Below are 13,000 nucleotides of genomic sequence, written 5' to 3'. Positions count from 1 at the left end.
TGGTCCTTAGATTCATAAAAGGGGTCCTAAACCTGTTCATGCTCAAGAAAATATCATATCTATAGAAGTAGGTTGCTATATCTCGAGATTAGGTCCATTTGAGGCATGCAAAGCCATCAAGTTGTCGACTTTACATATGTACACCATGGAAACAATGTAGATTTATATTCTGGAACCTTAGATATGAGGAAAGGGCTTAATAGACTAAGAACTATGAGGAACTCGACGAGTTCATGAAGGAACTCGACGAGTTGGGTCGAACAGTCCCGATTCTCTTAAAAGGAAGAACTCGGCGAGTTGGAGGAAAACTCAACGAGTTACATCGCGATTTAGCGATTATGTGATTCATGGGAACTCGACGAGTTGAAGGGTAAACTCGACGAGTTGAGTCAACTCGGAGCGTTGACTTTGACCTTGACTTTAATTTGACTTTGACTTTGACCATAGCTGACCCTAACGGGGTTATGAGCATGAAATGGTATCTAAGGGGTTGTTTTGGTTCAGGAAGTGAGTAGAGTTGATTACCAGGCAGAGACGTTTTAGCTATCATCCGACATTGAGGTGAGTTTCCTCCTGGTCTGAACGGGTCTAAGGCACCAACGCCGGCCTGTGTATAGTATGTGTGATGATTAGTAGCTAAGTGTGGGCAGGGCCCGTATCATAGCATTATTTGAGTATGGATATGGATTGGTAAAGTTTGATTATACTTGTTGTCTGTGTAATACTTGTATGCATGTCTTAGTTAGCGGAGTATGGGCGAGGCCCGTATCTCCTAGATAGCGGAGTGTGGGTGAGGCTCGTATCTCCTAGACAGCGGAGTGTGGGCGGGGCCCATACCTCCTAGTTAGCAGAGTGTGGGCGAGGCCCGTATCTCGTAGATAGATGAGTATGGTCGACGCGCGTATCTCATAGTAGCTGAGTGTGGGTGAGGCCCGTATCTCATAGATAGTCGAGTGTGGGCGGGGCCTATATCTCCTTGAGTGTGGGCGGGGGCCCGTATCTCCTAGCTGCATGTTATGTGTATGGTATGTGGTAGTTTGGGGGAAATTCACTAAGCTTCGTGCTTACGATTTTCGGTTTTGGTTTCAGGTACTTCCGGTAGCAAAGGGAAGAGCTCGGGATAACTGCAGTGCACACACCATTATGTTTAGCCTCAGATGATTACTCTGATGTTTTGATTTGGAAACTATGATAATAATGTTTTGAGATATTTTGACTCATATTCTGATAAATGTTTTGATAACTATGGTTTTATTTATGATTTTTATAAAAAAAAAATTGGACCATATTTTTGGGATGTTTCAGTATCGGATCGTGACAGTCGTTTCACGTCAAGATTTTGGAAAAGTCTACAAGAGGAAATGGGTACGAAGTTGTGTTTAAATACAGCCTACCATCCGCAGACTGATGGTCAGAGCGAAAGACCAATTCAAACATTGGAGGATATGTTAAGAGCATGTACCTTGAATTTCAAGGTAACTGGGATGAGCATTTACCCCTGGTAGAGTTTTCCTACAACAATAGTTACCATTCGAGCATTAAGATGGCACCTTATCAAGCTTTGTATGGTCAGAAGTGTCGTACGCCGTCTTGTTGGCTTGAGGCCAGAGAAAAGCAGTTTATGGGCCCCGAAATAGTCCATCAGACTGCTGAAAAGCTAAAAGTGATTAGAGAAAGGATGTTGGCAGCTCAAGATCGCCAAAAGAGCTATGTTGACAAGAAGCGACAACCGATGACATTCGAAGTTGGAGATTTGGTGTTGCTCAAAGTCTCACCGTGGAAGGGACTTATACGATTTGGAAAGAGAGGAAAGTTGAGTCCAAGGTTTATTGGACCATTCAAGGTTCTTTATAGGATTGCGAACCAAGCTTACAAGCTGGAATTGCCGAAAGAACTGGATGGTATTTATAACACTTTCCATGTGTGTTATTTGAGGAAGTTCACGGGATAACTTCCCGATATAATTCCACTTTCGGAGTTAAGGATGGATGAAAATAAGAGGTTAATCGAAGAGCCTGAAGCAATTCTTGACCGTAAGATGAAGAAATTACGACACAATATGGTCGACTTAGTGCTTGTGCAATGGAAACATACAAATCGGTCGAACCTCACCTGGGAAACAGAGAGTGGCATGATGAGTCGCTATCCACATCTGTTTGCTGATGCATGATTCCGGGACGGAATCATCCTAAGGAAGAGAGAATTGTAACGCTTGTGCTTCTATACTAAGCATTATCATAATGATGTAATAGTTAGGATCGACAATTGTAACCTATTTTGAAGTAATGAAGAGCAATTATTTGAGTATTATGTGATTTATATGATTTATGTGCATTATACTTGCCTATACGATATAATAAAATAATAATAAAAATATGCATCACAAATAAAATAATAGATAGACCTAATATCTATGAAGAAAGTTGAAGTGGTCGCAACAAGGATTTCGGGGATATAAGGAACGCTGAAATCTGACTTATAACGAAGAAGTTATGACCCGTCGAAGTTTTACGACTAAACCGGCACGACGCTATGTATCGCAAAAGGTGATTTTTTATAAATTACTTTTTAGACTTAGTAACCTAAAAAAAATTGTATTATACGTTAAACCGAGAACGTACATAAAAAGAACGTCCAAATCTGACTTCGTCTGAGAAAGTTATGATTTTTCTAAGATTTAGCATAGCAGTGCACAGCCCGAAAATCGAATTTTAGATCGATCGATTTTTAACGGACTTTATATGTCTAAACCTGTTAAAATATAACTTTAAAAATAAAGTCAAAATTAGCCGACGGAGTCTAAATGAAAGTTGTAGCTTACGTCGTCACCTATGTGTGGATATAAAGAACGTCAAAAAATGGAGCTCGTATGTGAAAGTTACATAGTTTAGAAGTTAAGTATAGGCTGATGTGAGGACTGACATATGGCTAAATCTCAGCCTTCGCTTTCTCTCCACGACTTCGATTCGAATGCTGACATCTGGCTCTCGTACGCGCAGCGTACTCTGAGGCTACGCTCAACATATTCTGAAGGGTCCAGCCTATAAATAGGTGCGAGTATCACCTTATCTTCTCACACCTTTCCCATTCTTTCTCTTTAAAACATTCTTCTTAATCCCTCCCTTTCCCTAGTACTTCCCAAGTGCTAGAAGCGAGTCCCGGAGTGCCAGAAGGCTCCAAGAAGAAGAGCTTTCGGCTCAGAAGTTCTGCCCCCACAGAGCCTGACTCCTAGCTAAACCCCCATGTAAGGGAGTTATGCTTAGCCTACTTTAAGTATAGCTTATGTTTAAGTTCATTATCATTATTATGAACCTATAAACAATATATGTGCTAAGTATTATAAAATATACAAAGTGTTATTATAATACATTTTAACTGCTCGCGGTACGGGGAATCTGGTTTGAAGGGCCGCATAGGGTTGTTGGATTTCAGAACAACTTAAATGCCAAAATGGTCATGCCCTTCGGTGCTTCATGTTTGGCCCCTGTCTGTATATAATAGTTGAAAAGTATTGTTTAACACTTATATAATACAAGAAAAACAATATTACCTAGACTAATAATTAGTCGCAACAAATATTAGACTAAGATCTAGTGATAATGATACTAGGTTTCATCGAAGGAAAATAAAATTGTTAGAAGCGAAGCATTGCCCGAGTTTGGATTCATCACTTTAACAAGTGAGTGCATAGTTACTTTCATCTTACACATATATATGAAGTATTTAATATAAATTACGTGCTATGTTTGCATATTATCTGTGTTCTTGATATTTATGTTGGATGAACAAAATATACATGTTTTATTTGATTTAAACTGTATATGTATTTTATACCTATAATTATGATGGGTAAATATGGGTAGATGATATAGATGATGAAATAAATGATGAGAGGCCTCGATGTTTAATCTGTTTTAGTTATCTAGCGGAGTATAGATGACAACCACAAACTATTCTAGACAGTCTAGTGGAACGCTAGCAGGCTCGCAACATGTAGGTGTTTGTGAACAATGTGTTCACCGGTGTACTCCATCCCTCTCATGGTTGCCTTACTGACACATATTGCTGAGGAATCCCCCAAGCAGTATTGTCCTCCCGATGATGATCCTTAGGCTAGGTCCCTTGAATTAGATGCTTTAGGGACAGAAAGTGAGGATAACGGGAACGGGTAAGCGGGTTGAATGATTTGATGAAACTAAAGAACTTAATTATTGTGGGTTGAAAACCCTATGTGCTCACCAGGCTCCCAAGCCTGACCCAGTCAGTTTCTTGTATTACAGGTAGTGGCAAAAGAGCACAAGAGTGTTGATATGATGAGGGATCTATGGATTATAGGACATTAGAATAATAGATGTTGTAAGACCTATACTATTTCTGTTTATGCTTATGTACTGTATTGACAATGACATCCCGGCGTTTTTAATATAATGAAAACCCATTCCTTCGGGAATGCTTTGATAATTTACTTATCATATTTTTTAGAACAAATTCCGCAACATATTTCTTCAAAAGTATACGCTGATTTTCAAATAAATCATAAACAAATCGGTATTTTCTGGCCGTGAAATTAGGGATGTCACACTTAGCGTACTCGCTCTAGGGCTAGTACGCGTAGCGTACCAGCTTGTACGCCCAACATACTCCCCAGTTGGCCACCCCATGTCAATAAGCACTTAATCCATTCATCCCCTACTCCATACTCTCAGATCTTGTCCCAAAAGATGATTTATCATGTAAAGTTGGCAACTTTACGTGCATGCATGGCTTAATGGGGCTCTAGAGCTCAGAAGAGCTTAACAAAGGGTCTTAACACATGCCTGAGTCCATATACACCATAAAGTTTGCATTTTTATGCTTAAGGGACCCCTAAAATGTCCAGATCTAAAAGGTTAAGCTTCTGAAACGGCCTTAGCTCACAAGGACCAACCAAAAGGGACCAAAATAGCCATAAACAAGCCCAAAAGAAGATCTATACAAGGATTGGACAAGTTATGGACTTTATATCTCAAAAATTACGAAATGATGAAGCTAAATCTGGATCTCTAAGCTCTTCTCCAAATAATGAGTCTTCAATCTTCTTCTACCACTTCAAGATACACAAAAACACACCAAAATGCTTCACGAGAGCTCAAGAACACCAAAACAAAGGCTAAGGGCGAGGTTAGGGTTTTCAATATATGGAGGCTGGTCTAAAATGGTCAAGGGATGGGTTTGAGAAGCTTAAATATGGAATAAAGCCTAAATAAGGGTTTGTCCTAAGCCAGCGTATGCCCAACGTAACTCCACGTATGGCCAGTGTACGTGGTCGATGCCCGCGGTCATGGTCTAGCTAGTACGCTAAGCGTACTCATAGAGTACGCCCCGCCTACTAGCCAGATGACCAATAATACAGTTATTATAATAATCAAGGGTTAAAAGGAAACTTACAAGGTCTGGATGTTACAATTCCGCAATGTTTCCATTGGAGGACATTCAGGTGGATGATCGCCTGAATTATATAGAGAGACCGGTGGCAATTCTTGACAGGAGGACGAGACCCTGTGAAACAAGGTTGTGGATCTCATGAAGGTGTAGTGGCAACACCATAAGGGTTCAGAGTGGATGTGGGAGCCTGAGGACAAGATGAGGGAGCATTGTCCATAGTTCTTTGCGGCAACAGACTTCGAGGATGAAGTCTAATTCAAGTGGGGAAGAATTGTAACACTCGGTTCCATGGTATTTCTCTTTTTGACCCTTGATGTTAATTTAGTTGCATTTTGGTCCCTTAGGGGGTGCAAAGTAAATTTTGGCGGAGGGATAAGTACGTTGGGCATACGTATAATACGCTGGGCGTACGTAGTCGGGGGGACAAACCCTAATTTTTAGCGTTTGGACCCTATTTAAACATCTTTATGGACCTTGAGGCTTCCTCTCATCAGTCTCCTTACTCCCAAGAGCTTATCCCATGAAACCCTAGCCATCTTTGGTGTATTCTTGAGCTTTTGTTGAGTTTTGGTGTTCTTTTGGTGCATTTGAAGAAGGAGAGACTTGGTGGTGGTGTTCTGTTGGAGTTGGAGCTTCAAGATCCAGAACTACCTTCTTCACTGCAAGCTTCTGGAGGTACAAATTTCTTACCTTGTTGGTTCTTTTTCTATGATCTCATTTGTGGTTAGATTTAGGAGCTTTTGGTCCCATGACCTTGGTTCTTGGGAGTATGGGCTACTCCAGAACTTTAGGGTGGCATTTCTTATTAGATGTGATGTCCTTGAAGTATAAAAATCAAATCTTGATGGTTATAATTCAACCAGGCATGAATTGTTGGCCTTTAAAAGGAGTTTTGGACCTAGGGTTTGGTATTGGGTCCTTTTGGGCCATGCAAGTTAGTAATGTTTCCAACTTTATGGGTTATCACATTATTTAGAAGCAGATCTAAGGTTTGGACGTCAAGGCCTTAAGGGATTAAGCCTTTAGATTGAGAAAATAATCTCTGGCCAGTACGTTGTACGTGCAACGTACTGGGTTTAAGTCCTGTAATTTGGTCGTCGAAGAGTATCCTGAGCGTACTATGGTGGTACGCGGGGCATACTCGCCAGTTGGGCTTCTTGGGCCTTCGTACTAGTTTGGGCCATGTTGGGGTTTTGGGCTATCACTATTTAGGCCTAGTAAGGGAAAAGTAAAATGGTCTTTTACCCTAGGGGTCGGGAGTAAGGACTTAGACCCTCGATTATGGTTTATGACCTAATTATTAATTAGGGTATTATTTTATCATATTTAGTGTGGAGATTTCCCGGATCAGCAGTCCGATCATTTATCTGATTTATCAGCATATTGAGGTGAGTCTCCTCCCAATGTTTAGCAGGTCGAAGGCACCAATGCCGACCCATGGATTATGGTTATTATTATGCTAGCTGTTTGTGTGACTCTTGCATGTGTTGTATGTGTTTGTACATATCGGGCAGGGACCGATGCGAGGCAAGGCCTGATGAGTGTGTTGGGCGAGGCCCATTGCATGTTACTGATAGATCGGTTCCGGGCGGGGCCCGATGGTTGTTGGGCAGGGCCCATTGTATGTATGGTATGTGGTATTTTGGGAAACTCACTAAGCTTTGTACTTACGGTTTTCAGTTTATGTTTAAGGTACATCTGGTTCGAAAGGAAAGGGCTCAGGATGATCGCATTGCACACTGTCACACCCCCGAACCAGACGGCGGAAACGTCTGAGGGCTCGCGTGACTTAAATTGAATATCATCACAATGATTATACATGAAACACAACATAAACTTCACCATGCATTAATACATAACGATTGACATTGTTCACATCCAGTACATTGTTTAAATATTACATATCCATAGCATCAATTATTCGAGTGTTTTCAAAACATAACATCCTAACATACTTGATATTACCCTTCAACTTACCTGTTACCTGAGAATACAAGTTATTTTGAAAACGTCAACATATGAAATGTTGGTGAGTTCATAAGCAAGGTTGTGATAAAAATGATTTGTGTAGTTTATAAAACCCAGAAAATCCGATATTTTCTGAAAAGACAATTGTTTACCAAAGTGTGAAGATCCATAAGTTGGTGCGTGAATGATTTCAAAACGTGTATAAATAGGAAGTTTTGCATTATAGTTATTGAAAATACAAGCGAGTGGTGTTGATTTCCTCGAAAAACCCGATGTTTTCCGATAACATAATATAATTGTTTCAAATTGTTATACCGCCACACAAGTGATTTTGATTACTTTTCCTTGATTACTCGGATAGTATTGGATTTATTTAATTTCGTGAGTCGTTATAACCATGCATAATAATGACTAGTTCGTCTGTCTTGGCATCCTAAAGAACGCCGTAATTGATCTTAAGATTTTGTCACCCTAGACTGGCTGAGTCTAACTGTAGCGAACAGCTGAGGTGTGGGGGAGTCACCCCCGTATAGATCTATACACAAACTCTCGCTCTCCTTCCAGGAGACTTTGATTATAACTACAGACTACGAACGACCCTTAGAGGTGTCGCCCGTTATTACTCACTTAATCCAAACGGAATTGATTAACGACCTGTATTTGTTTACTTGAATTGAAGGTAAGCCTAACAAACGAGGAGAAGAGGATTACAAGGTCCTGCTAATTACGTGTGTTATTTAAGGCTATTGGTTATACGAAGGACGCGTTGGCCCATTTCGCATTTGATTTATTTGGACCTTACTAGCAATGCTAATGGGCCACTGAGGCCCAATAGCACTTGAAAGCCATTGAGGGTCCCTTAAACATGTAATTGGGTCACAGGAGGCCCAATAAACGGTTATTTTCATCGTTGGGCTCAAAAGTTATGTTAATGGGTCACGAAGGGCCAATAAGCATGATTTGAGACTTTTTCAAGCCCAAGGATTTGAATATTTACTTGTTTTAGGTATAGTATAATTGTTGGAAAGTTTGATTGAACGATTGTTAATTTCGTATCGGCACGAGGCCGGTTGGTTGTTTATAACGATATTTGGAATTTTACGTATATTCATCTTTCTATTTTCATGAGTTGTAGTTTGGTATTTTTGACTCAAATATCTTAATAATAAAATAATTGGTTCAAAATATTGGTTTGACCCTTTTCAGCCCTTCTTTAATAAAAATGACAATTTTAGTCCCTTATTTAAAAAAAAAAACATTTTAGGCCCTTAAACCATTTTCTTTACATTTTTGACCCATAGACTTGTTTAAGTGATGTTTTTAGTTCAAAATTTACTCTTTGGCAGTTTCAGCCCCTCCAGTAAAGAGTTTTTCAGTTAAAGTCCACACTTTTCGCAACTTTTACTATTTTGGCCCAAAATCCAAAAAGTTTACATTTTTTATCCTTATTTGGAAAAAAAATCATTTTAACCCCTGAATTGGTTTTGTTTACCCTTTTACCCTTGTTTTGAGAAGTTTATCATTTCAATACCTTGAAAATTATATTTTTCGCAATTTTTGGCTCAATGGGTCGAAAAGCCCAAAAATTGGCCCATTAAGCTACAAATTACATTTCTAGCCCTTTTAAGAGTATGATATTCATAAAAACATTTATTTTTACTGTTTTGACTCTTTTAGTCCGTGAATGACAACTTTCAACTCAACTTTTAATTGTTTGACAATTTTAGCCCAAAAATGAGTTTTATGTTGCATTTTGTTTATTATGACTTAAGCTAGAAACTTTTCTTGACTTGTTTAATAAAAAGTATATTAGATCATGTTTATTTCCTCTTTTGTGCCATAGATCTCGAGATTTCTTCCCTTTTTGTTACATATTTACCACATAAACACATAAAATCACACATACATACATGAAATCATACATAACATACACATACACATAGATCTACACATTTTACTTGTATTCTCCCCCATAAAAGTTGTGAAAATCGAAAATAGAGGGGGTATGAACTCACCTTTGCTTGTTGTTTTCGATTTTGAAGGAAGAAATGAAGAAAATTTGGTCCTAGCAAGCCTTCTTGACTGGATCTCGATCTTAGAGGTTTCTAGGATGATGCTCATGAGTTTATATGAGTTAAGAAGAGATTTTTGATAAAACAAAGAATCTAGATCATGGATCCAAGCATCAACTTACCTAAGATGATGATTTTTGTGGAATAACCTCCTTGAAAAGCTCTTAATCTCGAAAATTTTGAAGGAGAAGTGAAAGTGTTCTTGAGAGAATTTGGAAAGAGTTGGAATGAATTATGTGTGTGTGTGTGTCTCCTCTCGGCCGAAGGTAAAAAGAGAGGGAGAGAGAGAAGTGAAATGATGGTGTGCATGGAAGTATGTGATGGTGCATGGAAGACCAAAATATAATAAGGAGGTGGCTAACCCTCCTTATTTCACTAGTTTCTAAATATATATTTTTTTTGTTATCCTCTTGGGCCGAGAAAGGGAGAAGAAAAGAATAGTTTGGGCCTTTGTGTTCTTGAGTCCATATTATGGGCCCATTTTGATGATTTTCGGCCCATTTGGTCTTTGGAGATGGTTTACGGCCCAATTTTAATCAAAGTATGAGTTTTATGGCCCTTTAGGGCTAATTAAATTTGTTATGGCCCAATAAGAGTATTTTATTTCATTCTAGGCCCATTATGTCCCAAAATGTTAAAATAAAAGAAAGTGGGTCCAATTAGAGCCCAGACAATAGTTCTAAGCCCGAAATAGTCAAATTGGAAGCTTATGGGTCCATTAGCCCAATAAGAAAATCCTAGTCCAAAATGGACTTGAACCGGGATTTTTAAGGTTTCCATCCTTTGTTGACTACTTGAATGTTTGTGTAGAGTATTTGATGGAATTTTTGTGATCATTGAACAAGCATCATACATGTTTTCCAAGCTTTAACTACAATGTTATCTTTGTTAAGGGTTTTACAAGGTATCAGAATTCCTGGTTGTGACATCATCCCCCCGTTAGAGGGAATTTCGTCCCGAAATTCTTTTTAAAGCTAAATTTGAGAATGTGAGAATAGGTGAGGGTACTTCTGCTTCATTTGGTCTTCGCGTTCCCATGTGAATTCTGGTCCGCGTCTCGTGTTCCATCGAACTTTCACAATCGGAATGCGACTTTGCTTAGTACGCTTCACTTCCCTGTCCATGATTTCGACTGGTTCTTCGATGAACAGGAGATTCTCGTTGATTTCGATTTCTTCTAATGGAGTGACGAGAGTTTCGTCGGATAAGCACTTCTTTAAATTGGAAACATGGAACACGGGGTGTACACTGCTGAGCTCAGCGGGTAGCTGCAGTCTATAAGCCACTGGACCTATTCGGGCAAGAATCTCGAAGGGTCCAATGTATCGAGGGTTTATTTTTCCCCGCTTCCCAAAACGAATCATCCCTTTCCAGGGAGAGACCTTTAATAACACCCTATCCCCAACTTTAAATTCCAAGGGCTTTCGCCGCTTATCGGCGTAGCTCTTTTGTCTGTCTCGTGATGATTGTAGTCGGGCCCTGATCTGAATTATCTTCTCGGTCGTTTCGCGTATGATTTATGGTCCTGTTAATGCATTGTCTGGTGTTTGTCCTTTTGCTAGCTGAGTGTCTCCTACCTCAGCCCAACACAACGGTGATCTATATTTACGCCCGTACAATGCCTCGAAAGGAGCGACTTTGATGCTTGAGTGATAACTGTTATTGTACGAGAATTCGATCAAAGGCAAGTGGGTATCCCACGACCTTCCAAAGTCTATCACACATGCGCGAAGCATATCTTCTAGCGTTTGAATGGTTCGCTCGCTTTGACCATCCGTTTGTGGGTGGTAGGCAGTGCTCATGTCAAGTTGTGATCCCATAGCTTTCTGAAGCGATTGCCAAAAGCGTGAAGTAAACCTACTATCTTTATCTGAGATGATAGATATTGGCACTCCGTGGAGTCTCACGATTTCCTTGATATAGGTCCTTGTCAATCGTTCCATCTTGTATGATTCTTTTATTGGCAGGAAATGAGAGGATTTTGTCAACCTATCAACTATTACCCATATGGTATCCAAACCATCAGCTTCTTGGGTAGTTTGGTCACAAAGTCCATAGTAATCCTTTCCCATTTCCACTCGGGAATTACTGGTTGCTGTAGTAATCCCGAGGGCTTCTGATATTCCACCTTTACTTTAGCACATGTGAGGCACTTGCTAACGTAAGTGGTAATTTCTGCCTTCATGTTAGGCCACCAATAATGTTGCTTGACATCCGAGTACATTTTATCCGAATCCGGATGGATGGAGTATCGTGTCTTGTGGGCTTCATTCATGACTACTTCTCTGAATCCCCCAAGTTTAGGGACCCAAATGCGGTTCATGAAGTAATATGCTCCATCCTCCTTCACTTCGAAATTCTTTTCCATTCCACGTAACGCTTCGCTTGTTTTGTTTTCTGCCTTCATGGCATCGAACTGGGCTGCTCTGATTTGAGAGGTCAGGTGGGATTGGATGGTTATGGAGAGAGTCTTCAAACGACGATTCGAGTATTCTTTTCGACTCAAGGCATCAGCTACTACGTTAGCTTTACCTGGGTGGTACTTGATCTCGCACTCATAATCGTTCAGCAGTTCAACCCATCTTCGTTGCCTCATGTTTAACTCCTTTTGATTTAAAATATGTTGGAGACTCTTGTGGTCAGTGAAAATGGTGCACTTTGTATCGTAAAGGTAGTGCCTCCAAATCTTCAAGGCGAAGACCACAGCTCCTAATTCAATATCATGGGTGGTATAATTCACCTCGTGGGTCTTTAGTTGCCGGGACGCATAAGCTATCACCTTTACACGCTGCATGAGTACACAGCCTAAACCCTGATTCGACGCATCACAGTAAACTACAAAGTCCTCTGTTCCCTCTGGTAGTGACAGTACCGGTGCACTGCTGAGTGCTTGCTTCAGAGTTCGGAATGCAGCTTCTTGCTTATTCGTCCATTCAAAGGGTACGCCCTTTTGCGTAAGCGAGGTAAGTGGCTTGGCTGATTTGGAGAAGTTCTTAATGAACCTCCTGTAGTAGCCTGCGAGGCCTAAAAATTGGCGAATCTATGTGGGTGTTGTTGGGATCGCCCATCCTTCGACGACTTTGACCTTAGAAGGATCCACATGTATCCCTTCCTGACTAACAACATGACCCAAAAAGTTCACACTACGAAGCCAGAACTCACACTTAGAGAGTTTTGCATATAACTTTTCGGTTCGCAGGGTTTCCAGGATTTGTCAGAGATGTCGGCCGTGTTCATCTTCGCTTCGAGAATAGACTAGGATATCGTCGATGAAAACGATGACAAAGTTGTCAAGGAATGGTCGGCAGATTCGATTCATTAGGTCCATGAATGCGGCAGGGGCATTCGTTAGACCGAAGGGCATTACGACAAATTCATAATGTCCATAACGAGTTCGGAAGGCGGTTTTGGGGATATCCTCCTCCCGGACTTTGAGTTGATGGTATCCGGATCGCAGATCTATCTTAGAGAAGTAACTTGCTCCTTGGAGTTGGTCAAATAGATCGTCGATTCTCAGAAGTGGATAGCGATTTTTG

Source organism: Lactuca virosa, chromosome 8 (assembly GCF_052849685.1).
Source record: "Lactuca virosa cultivar CGN04683 chromosome 8, Lactuca_virosa_CGN04683_v6, whole genome shotgun sequence".
Lineage (NCBI taxonomy): Eukaryota > Viridiplantae > Streptophyta > Magnoliopsida > Asterales > Asteraceae > Lactuca > Lactuca virosa.
This window is presented reverse-complemented; position numbering follows the sequence as displayed.